This window comes from Penaeus japonicus, unplaced genomic scaffold, assembly GCF_977035675.1.
Source record: "Penaeus japonicus unplaced genomic scaffold, GWHDUDI00000001_assembly GWHDUDI00000016, whole genome shotgun sequence".
In the NCBI taxonomy this organism is placed as follows: domain Eukaryota; kingdom Metazoa; phylum Arthropoda; class Malacostraca; order Decapoda; family Penaeidae; genus Penaeus; species Penaeus japonicus.
Window position 1 is genome coordinate 15,278,650 of NW_028234418.1, and position 15,000 is coordinate 15,293,649.

General features: G+C 41.8%; 1 protein-coding gene across 1 annotated transcript in view; it reads left to right on the forward strand.

Annotated features, from left to right (window-relative positions):
- Positions 1–4,780: 4,780 nt before the first annotated feature.
- Positions 4,781–15,000, forward strand: part of LOC122253708 (deoxynucleoside triphosphate triphosphohydrolase SAMHD1) — a 31,452-nt gene continuing 21,232 nt past the window's right edge. Inside the window, exon 1 of the mRNA XM_086545209.1 lies at positions 4,781–4,917. The gene's annotated coding sequence lies outside the window, so the exon portion shown is untranslated. The remainder of the gene's footprint in view (positions 4,918–15,000) is intronic.

Here is a 15,000-nt window from a genome sequence, read left to right on the forward strand (position 1 = left end):
CATATTGCCTGGTTGATGGTACTTTTGTATTGAAATCCACGCACTGACTGAGTGAATTCTAAATGAAAATGGAAAAAAAATCAGCGGGTAAAGGGAGTTTGAATCATGCGAAAACACACGAAGCATTTTCTTGAGAAGTTCTATGCCGGGGCCGCCTCTTGCACATAGCCCGGCTGAAGGGACGTCTTCGCAAATCTCTCTGAACTGAACTGAACTGAGAAGTTTAAGTATCGAGTGAGTCTACCAACAAGCTGCAAGGATACACAGGATAAGAGAGAGGAGACTGTAAACCGTCTAAAGACACTGACAGTAGAGAGAAATTGATGAATAAGGAGCGAGTTCATAGGCAGCGTAAACACACGCTAATGTGGAGCGGATGCCATGTCGATGGCTGTGGATGAGACAGCGAGCGTGAAGGTCAGACATGTCATTTACAGGGTAGATGTGAATCAAATGAAGTATCCATGCACGTTGGAGTAAGAGTGGATGAAATGAAATATGATCAAATATATAGTCAGAAAGTAGGGATTACAGAATGACAGTGGCAAGATGAGATGAATAAGGTGAAGATGACAGGTCAGTAATATTGAGGGAGCCTTCACGTGGGCGCCTATAAGCTGTATATTGTATGGAGAGAAGCCAATCCGTCACCTTGGTCATTCTACGGGACCCGTGCGGCGAGGCCTAAAAACGCTCTTTGTCTACTGAAATAAATACCATGTACAGTACACGGTGTCTGAAGGGAGGGGGAAGTTTGAGGACATACTGTGCATGACTGTACTGGAGTTTTACAGAACGGGTCAGGATAGCAAGGAGCTCAGTAAACCACAAAGGTACATTGCATGTATTATTGAGGTAAATGAGTATAATGCAACTGAATAGAGTAACACTTTGCTGTAAACGGTCAGGCTGGTCTCTTACCCATATCTCTGAGGAAGCTGATGACAAATGGTCCCCTCCTCACATCAAGACGCGCTCCCGAACAAGTCCCAAATCACCTCTTACACTATATATATTACAGCACAATGATCACACTGATAAACACTATAACGATACTTATAAACAGGCGGAGAGATCAGGTGTCAGCGGAAGCGCAGTCGATCCCGGTCTGTCTACATGTTCCAGATATGCCGCTTATATGGAAGGGTTTCCCATCCACCGTCCCCAATAGTGGTTACGCGGGAAGTAGTCTGGAATGTAGAGGGTGTAGCAGTCAAATCTTTGTAATCTTTGTATATTGATCTATTGTTATTTTTAATATCATATAGAAACATACTATATGAACATGTAAGGCGCTGGCACCGTGCGAGTATGAACGAGATGAAGAACAGACAAGTTGATGAACCTCCATTCACCCCCCCCCCCAGGCGCACGCCCGCCCACCCACCCGAGTTTCCACTCACTCATGCACATATACAGACATACATATATATATATGTATATATATATATATATATATATATATATATATATATTTGTATATATATGTATATACATACATATTAATGTATATATATAATATATATATATATATATATATATATATATATATATATATATAATATATATATATATTCATTCATATATATATATATATATATATATATATATATATATATATAAAAATATATATCATTATATATATATATATATATATATATATATATATATATATATATATATATATATAATATATATATATATATTATATATATATAGAGAGAGAGAGAGAGAGAGAGAGAGAGAGAGAGAGAGAGAGAGACATAAGAGATATATATAAATAAATATATATATATATATACATATATATAAAAACTTACATATATATGTATGTATATATATATATATATATATATACATATATATAAAAACTTACATATATATGTATGTATATATATATATATATATATATATATATATATATATATATATATATATATATATACATACATTTACACACACAATATATATAGGTATATGCCGTGTACACACATACACGCTTCACATAATAGACTTTACCGTGACCTTGGATAATTTAAAGCGGCCCGGCGCGGTGTTCATGATCTCCTCCGTCATCATTTTCCTTTTTAATCTGTTTAATCCTTCGTGGATCACTTTTGCTCGCTTCCACCCCGGTAGATGTCCCGCCTCATCCAACACGTGCACCTCCATGGCGTTGGATGTTCTGTGGTGACGGACGTCAGCTCGATGTTCGCCGATTCTGGTGCTGAATCCACGTCCTGTTTCACCACGATACGCTTTCTCTCATCCGCTGCAGTAGAAGGCGCTGTCTTAACTATTTTTATACTAGAAGTATTGGCGATCTTAATGCTGCACTGAGGTAGCACTAAGAACTTAAAATGGGGAGGAGGGTTCGTTTTTCGACCTCGTTATAATGAACTCCGCCTTCTTTCGAAGTTTCAGAGGAAATCCCCTGGGGTACTTGTGTTTCATAAATGCATCAGTGATTTACTTTATTTCATCGTCTAGGAATTCAGGACTGCATATCCTCAAAGCCCTGCGGAAGAACCCTATAACGACTCCCAATTTAGCTTTATTGCTGTATGCGGAGTAATAGTGTGTGGAATCACTACGGAAAACGTAGGTCGTTATCGACCCAATCGATCATAGTATCGAGAAAGGGTAGCTTCTGACATTCTTCTTCCTCTAAACTGAACTGAATCTTGTCGTGGACGGTATTCAGTTGCGTTAATGTTTGATGTAAGCAAGACCTCCTGGGGACGATTACCAGGACGTCATGTAAGCTCGTAACCAAGTCGAACGTCTGCCGATTATGTTCCTGTAGTCTTTTCTAATATTTCCTTAAAGAGAAAGTGTATATGTATATGTTTATACATGTATGTACATATACATATGCATATATATATACACACATATATATATATTTATATATATAAATATGTATATATAAATATATATATATATATGTGTATGTGTGTGTTTGTATATATATATATATATATTGTGATGGGTATCTTAGTCTGTAGGAACTAATAACCCACCACAAAGGTAGTTGATGCCAGACGCAAGGTTTGTATGTACACTTTTATTTCATAATGTAGATAGGCTGGCATTATGGTACACGATTGATAATATACACTACAGCACAATGATCACAGTAATAAACACTATCACAATACGTATAACAGGCGGAGAAATCAGGCGTCAACAGTAGCGTAGTGGATTCCCAGTCTGTCTGTATGTTCCAGACATCCTGCTTATATGGAAGGGATTCGCATCCACCGTCCCCAATGGTGGTTATGCGGGAAGATAGTCTGGAATGTAGGAGGCATGACTTTCGAGGGTATTAAGCTCTTTTTTAGGATCTAGGAACTTGGGAAGGCAACCATGTGCGAACCACCCATCAGTCAAAGTTGACCTGACCCGGCGATTGCTTTGCTAGTTAAGGGGTGTTATATTCATAGTTTATTTGTATTTGATTTATTTTTGTATCTGATATCATATATAAGCATTCTATATAATTCTTACAACGCTCGGTCACCTACTAAACAAGTCGTCCTCGACTTGCAAAGATATATAGCATCAGAATATTGGACATGCATGAGCAAGAAGTGAAAAAAACAAGGAATAATAGAAATAATATACGCGCTTACTATACCTCTCTTTCACCGTAAATGTGTAGATTTAACACCCCAAGTGATCAAACGTCCTGATTGTGCAACGAAACCCATGCAGTTGCGAAGTTGTGTTGGTCCTCAAGATGGCACACACACACACACACACACATAAATATGTGTGTGTGTATGTATATATATATATATACACATGTATATGTATATATATATATATATATATATATATATATATATATATATATATATATATATATATGTGTGTGTGTGTGTGTGTGTGTGTGTATGTATATATATATATAAATATATTAATATATATTAATATATATACAAACACACAGACACACATACACACATACACATGCGTACACACCCACACCCACATATGAATATGTATGTATATATATATGTATATGTATATATATATATACATGCACATACACACATATATATGTATATATATATATATATATATATATATATATATATATATATATATATATACAGAGAGAGAGATCTAGATATCTATATCTATATCTGTATATATTCAGAGAGAGAGAGAGAGAGAGGAGAGAGAGAAGAGAGACAGAAAGTAAGAGAGAGAGAGAGAGGGAGAGGGAGAGGGAAAGTGAGAGAGAGAGAGAAAGTAAAAGAGAGAGAGAAAAAAAGTAAAAGAGAGGGAGAGATAGAGAAAAAGTGTAAAAGAAAGAGAGAGAGAGGAGAGAGGGAGGGAGGGGGGAGGGAGAGAAAGACGTAAAAAAAGTAATAAGGTTGCTGATTATTGACCCCATTAAGATCTTTGGCCAAATGTTTAACTGATGCACGTTATTATCTTAAAGCAATGTGACATATCACGTCATATACACACTATGTAATTTATTTCATCCGAAATGTTATCGAAGGATCACCATATACAACTTCCTCCGCTTCCGAAGAATCACGAACGTCTGGCAGCGCGGTTCTATAAGATACGCCTACCTTTTCTTCTTTCTATTTCTGTGAATGTACATGGGGAAATTTTATTTTCTTGTTATTTACAGAAGGATGTTGTAAAGAAGGAAACAAACAAAAATTGAAATATTGATGGTATGGTAGCAAAAACAATCCTCAGAAAGTGAATTCCTTTCCGGTTGGAGACATTTGGCAGTCTTCCGCCGACGGCTCGCCGGCCTCCTCTCCCCTCGCCGGCCCTCGGTGTGCCAGTCCGTCTTTGCTGCGGCGAAGTGAAGTAAGTGTCCATAAACAAGTGCCAAACTTCTTTTCGTACTGACAGAAAGAAGATCGAGGGTTTGAGATTGTTCTGGTAAGTTCATTTGTGCTGATTTTTTATATACGTAGACTGACCATAGTTTCGTTTTGAGGGAAAATAAGGTTGGTAACACTACTATGTCGTGGTTTAGTATCGATCTTATTATATTCAACGGTGAGGCATAGTCTGCGAGAATATATCTCGTTTTCTTTTTATCCTACGAAAACCCTCTCATATTGTGTTACTATACTCCTGATATCCAAAGCGAAATCTGCTAACTGAGGCTCACATTTTTTTTTTTTTTTTTTTTTTAGGAGGGGGGGGAGGGATCTAGGGTGTGCATGTACCTTTAATAATACGTCGATAAGAATATAAGTATCACTGTATATTGGAAAACCATGGGTTAAATTAGGAGGCCTGTTCTAATTGTAGCTTCCTAGAGGCTCGCCTCGGCCAACTATTTCAGTACCGTTAGCTGTCTCGACGTCTGAACTTGAACTTCGACTTACCGGGATGCGAATAAGAGTGATGTTGCATTTCGGACATCTCTTACATGTGAATTCTCGAAATAAATGGAATAGATATAACGCGATATACATTTTGAATTACCCAAGTGCAAAGTTGATGTTAATGGAAGCTTATGCTACATGTGAACGAAATCGCATCATTCAATTTTGTGTTGGGCGCCGCAAGTTCCCTTTGGAATAGTGCCACTTCCGCGGGCGCGCGAAACACCTCAGTCTCAAGGTCAAGCAAACCTATACTATGATGCAAGGGATGATGTCAACGCACGCGGAGGAAGAAGGGGATGGCTCTTATCGTAAACGATGATGTAACTGACCTCGGTGATGTATGGACACCCACGCTAATAGCTCAGACATGTTTTAGTACGAGTTATCTCGTGATGCTTTGTCATCCACCTCTGCATGGAATTAGTCTATTCTCTTTCTCTCTCTCTCTCTCTCTCTCTCTCTCTCTCTCTCTCTCTCTCTCTCTCTCTCTCTCTCTCTCTCTCTCTCTCTCTCTCTCTCTCTCTCTCTCTCTCTCTCTCTCTCTCTGTATCTCTATCTCTCTTGCTCGCTCGCTCTCGCTCTCTCTCTCTCTCTGTGTTGTGTAACGCTGTGAGTTGTAGGCCTACATATAGTGTATGAAGAGCGTGTCTAAAAAACACTTGTGATACCATAGCAGGTGTGGGAGGTGAAAAGGAAGGATGCGAGGAATGTATTCATTATCCTCCTCTTTCCTCTTCTCATCTGTTTCGTTATTCATATTTTTTATTTTTTTTTATTTATGGTCATTCTTGGATAAATATATGTATAAGTCACGCGCGCGCGCGCACACACACGTACACGCACATGGGGACACATTCACACAAGTCTTTCTGTCTGTTTTTCTCTGTCTCCCTCCCTCTCCTCTCGTTATCCCTCCCTTCCCTCCCTTTTCCCTTCCCTCTGAGTATGAAAATGCCAAGGATATTCATTGGAAATAATAACAATGAAAGCAAACACAAGATATAAATACAAACGGATATGGCATGTTTACACTCCCTCTCTCTCCCTCAAATGACAGCATAGACAGTGAAAGAGGAAGACTGAACCGAGGCGAAAGGAGACACGTGTGGCTTTAGAAGAGGAAGAGAGAGAAGGGGTGAGGAAGAGGGGGGAGGGGTGGAGGAATCAAAATAAATCAGAGTTCAATTTCAAATACTTTGTTTTATAGATAACAAGGGTTATCTTTTTTAGATGAATAGTTATTTCATGGCAGAATGAATTGAAATAGTGATAATTAAAATATAATTACTTCATGTTTAGAAATATAGTCACAATTGACAATTTGAGATTTTTTTTTCTTAATTGATTTTCGAAATTGTTGAGGTTAGTGATGTTTCTAACATTATGAGGCTCCAGATTCCAGATCAGGGGTCCACGCATTAGCATTTGTCGTGTCCCTATTTCCGTGTGCGATCTTTTGATATAGATAGAATCTACTGGTTGTGTTCAAACACCTAATGTGTTCCCACAGTGTGATATAAATGTAAACACATGTAATATAACTTCAACTGGCTTGGACTTTAAACCATTTAATTTGTGAATATGGGGGGTGATATGATCGAACTTATTAACGTTACTCAATGTAACTCTTGCAACTGTTTTGGTTGCTGAGCCTGCAGCAACAGTTAATGGTGCTTAGAGCTAAAGTTTGCATAACTGTGATTCATGTTTCAGTAGTGATTTTTTTCTGTGATAAAGATATATTTGTGTGCCCATTACTTTCTTGGGTCGTCAAGAACGTCTACGTGTACTCCTAGATTTATTACTGAAGTGCCAGGTTTGATATGGCAGCCTTCGAATTTTATGGCTGCGTCAATGTAAATATTAGAATCCCCATTAGTAGCCTTTGTTCAGAAAGAGGGAGGCCGGGAAACGAAACGAAGGAGGCGGAGGAAAGGGTGGGAGGAAAGAGGCGTTACAAGTTACAACATGTCACGACATGGGTGACAGGTCTGTTCATCATCTGGGGAAGGGGTAGATTTGAATCTGAATCTGTGGGAGCGGGGGGGGGGGGGGGTCCCTCTCGACCTTCCTCTGTCTCCCTGTAAGGAGCCTGGGTTATGACCCCGACAAGAATGTGGCAAGCGATGAGCTTGTAGCGTAAAGACCATGTCTGATATAGCTGTCTGGCTTCTATTCTTGAACTGCGAAGAACTGGTGTTGGAGTGAGGACTGCTTCTCCTCCGAGGGGCGTGGTGTTGCTCCAATGCTCCACACAAGGAGTCTCTTTGATATAATGCGTTTTTGCAGATTGAATTACTGATTTGATATTTTTCTTTTTGACTTTATAAAGTGTCTGAATGTCGGCCTCGAATCTGTTACTTTTGAGCTTTTGATGGGCATTATTTGTATGGGAAATGTCGCCATTTATCCATTGAGTAGGGGACGTCTGAAGATTCTTGTCACATAGGGAGCAGTTGTTTTTGTAAGTGGTGGTCGCTTTGATTTCTTATTTCAAACGTCATCGTGATAAGTTGGCATGCTATGACATTAGTATGGAGACTGATGCCTGATCGGTTATTATTACAAATAATATAGAGGCATTTTCTATCATCCCTATGAGAAGATTGGACGTAAATAAAACGAGACACGTGTGGCTTTAGAACATGTGGGTGGAGAATAGGTGGGAAAGCCGGTGGCGAGGGAGGGGCGAGACGGAGAGGGGAGAGGAAGGGAGAGGAGGAGGAGGAGGAGAGACGAGGGCAAAGTGAGAGGGGGAGAGGGGTGAAATGGTTACCTAGTTATCTACATCATCTGTTGATAAAATGGCTAATAGTATTAGTTCTTTAAATATGATTAGCTCACAGAATGTCTGAGGGTCATATGTTTTGAGTCACGAAAAGTTTTGGCAACCGGATGTCGCTTTGATTCGTATATATTTTGTGTCATCGTGAGAAGTTCATGGTCAGCAACATGGCATGGATGACATCTGTATAGAGAATGATGTCTGATCTGTTATTATTACATATGATATAGACGAGGTATTTTCTATATTTCTTGTGGGTTTATTTACCGTTTGTTCTGATTTATTCTTAATTATCTAAACCAACTTCCAATTTGATTTATTGACATAATGACTCAAAGTATTTAAAAAGACTCAGAAGTTGCATGGGAGTGCCTATATACATTGCCAATGATAAAGGAAGGAAGCATGTTGCCTTGCACAGTAACCGAGATAGCAGTGCTGTCAACTGTTGCAACTGATATGATATTTGGCCTGAGAGTTTCCAGTACATAAATGCATATTCCTTCTCTGCGCCCTGCATCACATGTATGAATTTGAAAATTTGGAATTTGGTGGAGGGAGGGAAGGAGGGAGATAGATAGATAAAAATAGAGATGGAGATAGATAGAGAGAGGGAGAGGTAGAAAGAGAGAGGGGGGGGGGATAAAGAGAGAGAGAGAGAAGGAGAATGAGTGATTGAGTGAGGTAGTGAGAGAGTGAGAGAGAGAGAGAGAGAGAGAGAGAGAGAGAGAGAGAGAGAGAGAGAGAGAGAGAGAGAGAGAGAGAGAGAGAGAGAGAGAGAGAAGAGAGAGAGAGGAGTGAGAAAGAAGAGAGAGAGATTGGTAGAGAGAAGGAGAGAGACAGAGAGAGAGAGAGAGAGAGAGAGAGAGAGAGAGAGAGAGAGAGAGAGAGAGAGAGAGAGAGAGAGAGAGAGAGAGAGAGAGAGAGAGGGGGAGGAAAGAGAGAGACAGAGAGAAAGAGAGAGTTAGAGTGAGTAGATAAGAGAAAAAGAGGGTGAGAGAGAGAGAGAGAGAGAGAGAGAGAGAGAGAGAGAGAGAGAGAGAGAGAGAGAGAGAGAGAGCAGGGGTAAAGAGGACCCGTGACTGAGGTTAACATATTCCAAAAACTCTCCTCTGAGTGAGAGATAAAGAGAGTGAGTGAGAGATAGATAAAGAGAGTGAGAGTGAGATTGAGAGTGAGAGTGAGAATGTGTGTGAGAGAGAGAGAGAGAGAGAGAGAGAGAGAGAGAGAGAGAGAGAGAGAGAGAGAGAGAGAGAGAGAGAGAGAGAGAGAGAGAGAGAGAGAGAGAGAGAGAGAGAGAGAGAGAGAGAGTAAGAGTTAGAGAGAGTGAGTGAGAGATAAAGAGGGTGAGTGAGAGATAGATAAAGAGAGAGAGAGAGAGAGAGAGAGAGAGAGAGAGAGAGAGAGAGAGAGAGAGAGAGAGAGAGAGAGAGAGAGAGAGAGAGAGAGAGAGAGAGAGAGAGAGAGCAGGGGTAAAGAGGACCTGTGACTGAGGTTAACATATTCCAAAAACTCTCCTCTGATGACACCCAACACTGAGCGTGTTGGGCGCCGAGAGTGCATGGCAGGAGGGAAATCGGGTGCATTCCGTGGGAAAGCAGTGTTTGATGTCAATGATGTCAAAACTAGTCATCAGTGATTGAACATTGGATTATATTGATTGGACTGAAAGCCTTGTTGATCTGTTTCTTTATTCCTCGTCTCCGGCTACTGTGTAAACAACTGTGAGATTGCAAGTCTCTCACTCACTCACTCACTCAGTCTTTCTTAACCCTCCTTTTTCCTTCCTTCCCTCCTTTTCCCTTCCCACTTCCCTCTTCCCTCTCCTTCGGTCTCCCTCCCCCTGTTATCACGATGACGTTAAATATAAAGAAAGCAAAGCGACCAAAGGTTACAAAAACTTTTCGTGACTTAAAACACTATGACCCTCAGTCGTTCTTTGAACTTATCATATCTAAATTACTAATATTATTAGCCCTTTTATCAACAGATGATGTAGATAACTAGGTAACCATTTCACATCTGTGTTTCTCCATCCCTTCCTCCTTCACCCTCCCACTTCGTTTTCCTCCCCACCCTCTCACTTTGCCCCCGTCTCTCCTTCTCCCTCTGCCCCTCTCTCTCTCTCCTTCTCCTCCTCTCTCTCTCCCTCCCCCTCCCTCTCTTTCCCTCCCCCTCCCTCTCTTTCCCTCCCCCTCCTCCTCTCTCTCCCTCCCTCTCTCTCCATCCTTCTCCTTCACCCTCTCTCTCTCTCTACCCCAACCTCCATAGCTAACTATAGTCACGCATGGATCATCCCCTACATCTCTCCCTCCCTCCCTCCCTTCCTCCCTCTCCCTCTCCCTCCTCCTCTCTCTCCCTCACCCTCCCTCCTCTCCCTCTCCCTCTTCCTCTCTCTCCCTCACCCTCCCTCCTCTCCCTCTCCCTCCTATCTCTCTATCTCACCCTCCCTCCTCTCCCTCTCCCTCCTCCTCTCTCTCCCTCACCCTCCCTCACCCAACTCTTCTTTCTCCCCCTCCCTCCCCCTCCCCTCTCTCTCATTCTTCCCCTCTCTCTCATCTCTCCCTCTCTCTTTCTCCTCTCTCCGTCCTTCTCCCTCCCCCTTCCTTTCCCTCCCTCCCTTCCTCCCCTTCCCCCACCTCCTCCCTCTCCCTCCCTCTTTCTCCTCTCTCCGTCCTTCTCCCTCCCCCCCCTCTCCTCTCTCCGTCCCCTTCCCCCTCCTCCTCCCTCTGCCTCTCCCTCCCTCCCCTTCTCCCAATCCTCTCTCCTTTTCTCTTTCCCTCCCTTCCTCCCTCTCTCTCCTATCTCTCTATCCCTCTTTCTTCTTTTTCCCCTCTCCCTCCCTCCTCCTCTCCCCCCCCCCCCCCCCCCCCCCCCAACCACCATGGCTGACCACAGTCACACACGGATCACCTCCCCCCCTGAAGTACAGGTGACGTCAGCAGTAATACATGGACACACGCAAGTCTCATTTTGCCTCTCCTTATCTCTTCCGTTTCTCCTTTTTATCTCTAGATATCGGTATCTGTCATGTTTCATTGTAAATCAATATTCTAATTGTTTTCATTTCACATCCCTTTTCCTTTTCCCCTTCCGTTTTCTTCTCCCTCTGCCTAGTTCCCTCCCTCCCTCCCCACCTATCTCACTCTCTCTCTCTCTCCCTCGTAAATATCGTAACTGGATATGCAATCCGTTTCGCCCTGTCCCTCACCACCAGCTTTCCCACCTATTCTCCACCTGTTCTAGAGCCACACGTGTTTCCTTTTGCCTCTACTCAGCGTACATCATGCATGCATACGCACACAGATAAATATGTATGTGTATATGTACACACACACACACACACAGATATGTGTGTGTGTGTGTGTGTGTGTGTGTATGTGTGTCTTCCTCACACACACATATTGACTTGCAAAACACTCTTCCGTGTAGATAAAATGGCAGAAAATCCACTATTTTTTCTGCCGCACACACACACACACATATATGTGTGTGTGTGTGTGTGCGGCAGAAAAATAGGGGGTTTTCTTCCATTCAATCTACCCGGAAGAGTGTTTTGCAAGTCAATATGTGTGTGTGAGAGGAAGAGAGAGAAAGGAGAGAGAGGGGGAAGAGAGAGAGAGAGAGAGTGAGTGAGTGAGTGAGTGAGTGAGTGAGTGAGTGAGTGAGTGAGTGAGTGAGTGTGAGTAAGAGTAAGAGTAAGAGAGAGAGATTTATTGGCACTATGAGTCAAGATATATAAAAGACCCAGAAGTTGCATGGGAGTGCCTATATACATTGCCAATGATAAAGGAAGGAAGCATGTTGCCTTGCACAGTAACCGAGATAGTAGTATTGTCAACTCTTGTAACTGATATGATATTTAGCTTGAGAGTTTCCCGTACATATATGCATATTCCTTCTCCGCGCCCTGCATCACATGTATAAATTTGAAAATTTGGAATTTGGTGGATCCATCTCTCCTTACCTAGCATTACAATATATTCAAAATATCGGCGTATAGATTACGCATTTATATGGTCTATTTCATGATGTGCGATCTAGTCACAGCCCATGCTGACGGACATTCTATTCTGTTCTGTCATTGTTTTTGTTTAGGAACACTTGCACATTGTTGGGGAAAGCATCTGAGTTTTAAATAATTCAGTATTTATTTTTTTACCTCCTACTGTGAAACGCATAATATTTGTTTCATTTTTGTCATGTGAGCTTTTACACTAGATATATTTTCAAACTTTTCTGCGTGGTGTTCTTCTTTATCCTCTTCATTTTTACCAAACTGTTGATATAGAGGTATATTGTTTCAGAAGAATCGGCTCCATAAAAGGGCAGTGACATAACCTTCCTCATCAACATTTTGGCAGGATTGTGTCTGCTTGCTGGTTTCTTGCGCGGCTTTTGCTTTGTCTGCATTGTTGTTGTTGCGCACTGGCGGCACTACTGGAGCGGTGAGGGGGGAGGGGCATTAGGGGGGCGGTTGGGCTTAAGATGTCTGGACGCATCGACGGAGGGTCAGCACGGATGGAGGTTGGTGAGTCAGTAAGGGCGCGAGGCAGCCGGCTGGCCGCGGGCGGGGAGAAAGAGGGGAGGATTGCTGGTGATGGGTAAGGGCGTGGAGGGTATGGAGGAGAGGTTGTTTACGTTTTCTTTTCTTGGGGTGGAGAGAGAGAGAGAGAGAGAGAGAGAGAGAGAGAGAGAGAGAGAGAGAGAGAGAGAGAGAGAGAGAGAGAGAGAGAGAGAGAGAAAGAAAGTGAGTGAGAGAAAAGAGAGAGAGAGAGAGAAGAAAAAAAGAGAGAACCGGAAAAGAGAGAAAAAGAGAGGGAAAGAGAGAGAGAGGGAGATAGATAGAGAGAGAGAGAGAGAGAGAGAGAGAGAGAGAGAGAGAGAGAGAGAGAGAGAGAGAGAGAGAGAGAGAGAGAGAGAGAGAGAGAGAGAGAGAGGGTGGTAAGAAAGAGAGGGAATGATAGAAAGAGAGAGAGAAAGAAAGAAAGAAAGAAAGAGAGGGGGAGGGAGGGAGGGAAAGAGAGAGAGAGAGAGGGAGAGAGAGAAAGAGAGAGGGAGAGGGAGACATAGAGAGGGAGTGGGAGGGAGAGAGAGAGAGAGAGAGAGAGAGAGAGAGAGAGAGAGAGAGAGAGAGAGAGAGAGAGAGAGAGAGAAAGAAAGAAAAAGAAAGAAAGAAAGAAAGAAAGAAAGAGAGAGAGAGAGAGAGAGAGAGAGAGAGAGATTTAATTGATTTGATATAGTTTATTTGCAGAACAGTTTACATGCCCTGCAAAAAGCCAGGGTAAGATGTCAAGCATCTATCCAAACTGGCTAAGCTTCTATTGAGTAAAGGGCTTAGTCAAGCACTTAACTTACATACCTGAGGGGCTGCATTATACTGGTTAACATATTTACGGTTAAAAAAAACTTTTATGTCACTTTTATGCAAGGATATTCATTGGAAAAAATAACAATGAAAGCAAACATAAGATATAAATACAAACGGATATGACATGTTTACACTCCCTCTCTCTCCCTCAAATGACAACGCATAGACAGTGAAAGAGGAAGACTGAACCAGGCGAAAGGAGACACTGTGGCTTTAAAAGAGAAAGAGAGAGAGAGACGGGGTGGGGGGGGCAGCTTTAGAGGGGGAGGGCAGAGTGAGAAGGGGTGAGGAAGACGGGAGGATTGCTGGAGGAATCATAATAAATGAGAAAAAATCATATTGATTTACAATGAAACAGACGTAAGATATCGATACCTAGAGAGAGGAAGATAGGGAAACGGAAGAACAGGAGAAATAGGGAGAGACTGAGAATGAGACAGAATTGTGTCTGTTCGTGTATGACTGCTGAGGTCACCTGTACTGCACGTGGGGGATTAGCCACGGAGGGGAGGGAGAAGGTTCAAGTTCAAATACTTTGTTTTATAGATTACAAGGGTTATCTTTTTTAGATGAATAGTTTATTTCATGGCAAAATGAATTGAAATAGGGATAATAAGATATATTTACTTCATGTTTGGAAATGCAGTCACAACTGACAATTTGAGATTTTTTTTCTAATTTGATTTTCGCAATTGTTGAGGTTAGTGATGTTTCTAACATTATGAGGCTCCAGATTCCAAATCAGGGGTTCACGCATTAGCATTTGTCGTGCCCCTATTTCCGTGTGCGATCTTTTGACATTGATAGAATTTACTAGTCGTGTTCAAACACCTGATATGATCCCACAGTTTGTAAGGGTAATATCCATTGTGTGTAATTCAATGAATGATATAAATGTAAACACATGTAATATAACTGCAACTGACTTGGACTTTACACCATTTTAATTTGTGAATATGGGGGTTGATATGATTGAACTTATTAACATTACTCAATGTAACTCTTGCAACTGTTTTGGTTGCTGAGCCTGCAGCAACAGTTAATGGTGCTTAGAGCTAAAGTTTGCATAACTGTGATTCATGTTTCAGTAGTGATTTTTTTGTGATAAAGATATATTTGTGTGCCCATTACTTTCTTGGGTCGTCAGCAACGTCTACGTGTACTCTTAGATTTATTACTTAAGTGCCAGGTTTGATATGGCAGCCTTCGAATTTTATGGCTGCGTCAATGTAAATATTAGAATCCCCCATTAAGAGGCCGAGAAACGAAACGAAGGAGGCGGAGGAAAGGGTGGGAGGAAAGGGGTGTTACAAGTTCCAACATGTCACGACATGGGTGACAGGTCTGTTCATCATCTGGGGAAGGGGTAGATTTGAATCAGTATCTGTGGAAGGGGGGGGGTGTCCCTCTCGACCTTCCTCTGTCTCCCTGTAAGGAGCCTGGGTTATGACCCCGACAAGAATGTGGCA